The following is a 1376-nucleotide window of genomic DNA, read 5'->3' on the forward strand; positions in this document are numbered from 1 at the left end:
TGAGTAGCTGGGATTACAGGCACGCGCCACCATGCCCAGCTAATTTTTTGTATTTTTAGTAGAGACGGGGTTTCACCGTGTTGACCAGGATGGTCTAGATCTCTTGACCTCGTGATCCACCCGCCTCTGCCTCCCAAAGTGCTGGGATTACAGGCGTGAGCCACCACGCCCGGCAGCATTTTTTTTTTTAAGAGCAAAGAGCTCCGAATAAAAGAGCAGAAAATAATGCTTGGGGGGAGGAGAAAAACTACTAAAATAATGAAAGAGAATTAAGTAGAGAAATACACAACAAAGTAGTGATTTAGAAAATCAACTTAAGAAATGCTCTAATATCAGTCTGGACAACATGGAAAAACCCTGTCTCTACAAAAAATTAACCCAGCATGGTGGCATGCACCTGTAGTCCCAGCTACCTGGCAGGCTGACACAGGAAGACCACTGGAGCCCAGAAGGTGGAACCTGCAGTAAGCCAAGATCCGAGACCATCAAAAGAAGACAGACAGATGAATGGACGGACAGCCCTAATAGGGTAAAGTGTCAAAGACACATATATCATGAGAAAAATATTAGAGATTAGGTCAGACGTGTAAAACAGGGTTTTAAATAAGATTTTTAGAACAAGAAAACCCAAAAAATGAACATTTAAAAAATTTACATTAGGTTGGGCGTGATGGCTCACGTCTGTAATCCCAGCACTTTGGAAGGCCAAGCTGGGTGATCATCTGAGGTCGGAAGTTCGAGACCAGTCTGACCAACATGGAGAAACCTCGTCTCTACTAAAAACACAAAGAATTAGCTATGCATGATGGCACATGCCTATAATCCCAGCTACTCAGGAGGCTGAGGTAGGAGAATCGCTTGAACCTAGGAGGTGGAGGCTGCGTTGAGCTGATGGAACCATTGCACTCCAGCCTGGGCAACAAGAGCAAAACTCTGTCTCAAAAAATAAATAAATAAATAAATAATTTTAAGGAAGGAAAAGGAAACAAAAACTTCCTAACACTGATTACTGGCTTGAGTCTTCTTGTCTAATGGGCTCTATGGAATACTGGGGCAGCACTAGGGGTTGGAGTGGAAGCTACACATGTAGACTCTCCTGGTAAAATATCAGAATTTCAACAATAAAAATTCACAAGCTCCAAATATGGGAAATATTTCACTTAATTTTACTTAAAAAAAGAGGAAAGAGATTTATACCACCAGTTATTTCACTGGCAAATATAAATGCTAAACATCTACGGAGAGCTGGGTATGTATGGTATGTGGAGACACACACCTGTAGTCTCATTACTTGAGAAACTTAAGTGGAAGGATTGCTTGATTCCAAGAGTTCAACGTGAGTAGACTCCATCTCTTAAAAAAGAAAAACAAAAAAC

The 1376-nt window shown here is 41.4% G+C and overlaps 2 protein-coding genes across 13 annotated transcripts in view; one reads left to right on the top strand and one right to left on the bottom strand.

The window, feature by feature from the left end:
- Positions 1–1376, bottom strand: part of LCOR (ligand dependent nuclear receptor corepressor) — a 152489-nt gene that overhangs the window by 87168 nt on the left and 63945 nt on the right. The window lies entirely within an intron of this gene.
- Positions 1–1376, top strand: part of LOC108285521 (40S ribosomal protein S3a-like) — a 20938-nt gene that overhangs the window by 18475 nt on the left and 1087 nt on the right. The gene's annotated exons all lie outside the window — the stretch shown is intronic.

Source organism: Cebus imitator, unplaced genomic scaffold, assembly GCF_001604975.1.
Source record: "Cebus imitator isolate Cc_AM_T3 unplaced genomic scaffold, Cebus_imitator-1.0 Scaffold299, whole genome shotgun sequence".
NCBI classification, from domain to species: domain Eukaryota; kingdom Metazoa; phylum Chordata; class Mammalia; order Primates; family Cebidae; genus Cebus; species Cebus imitator.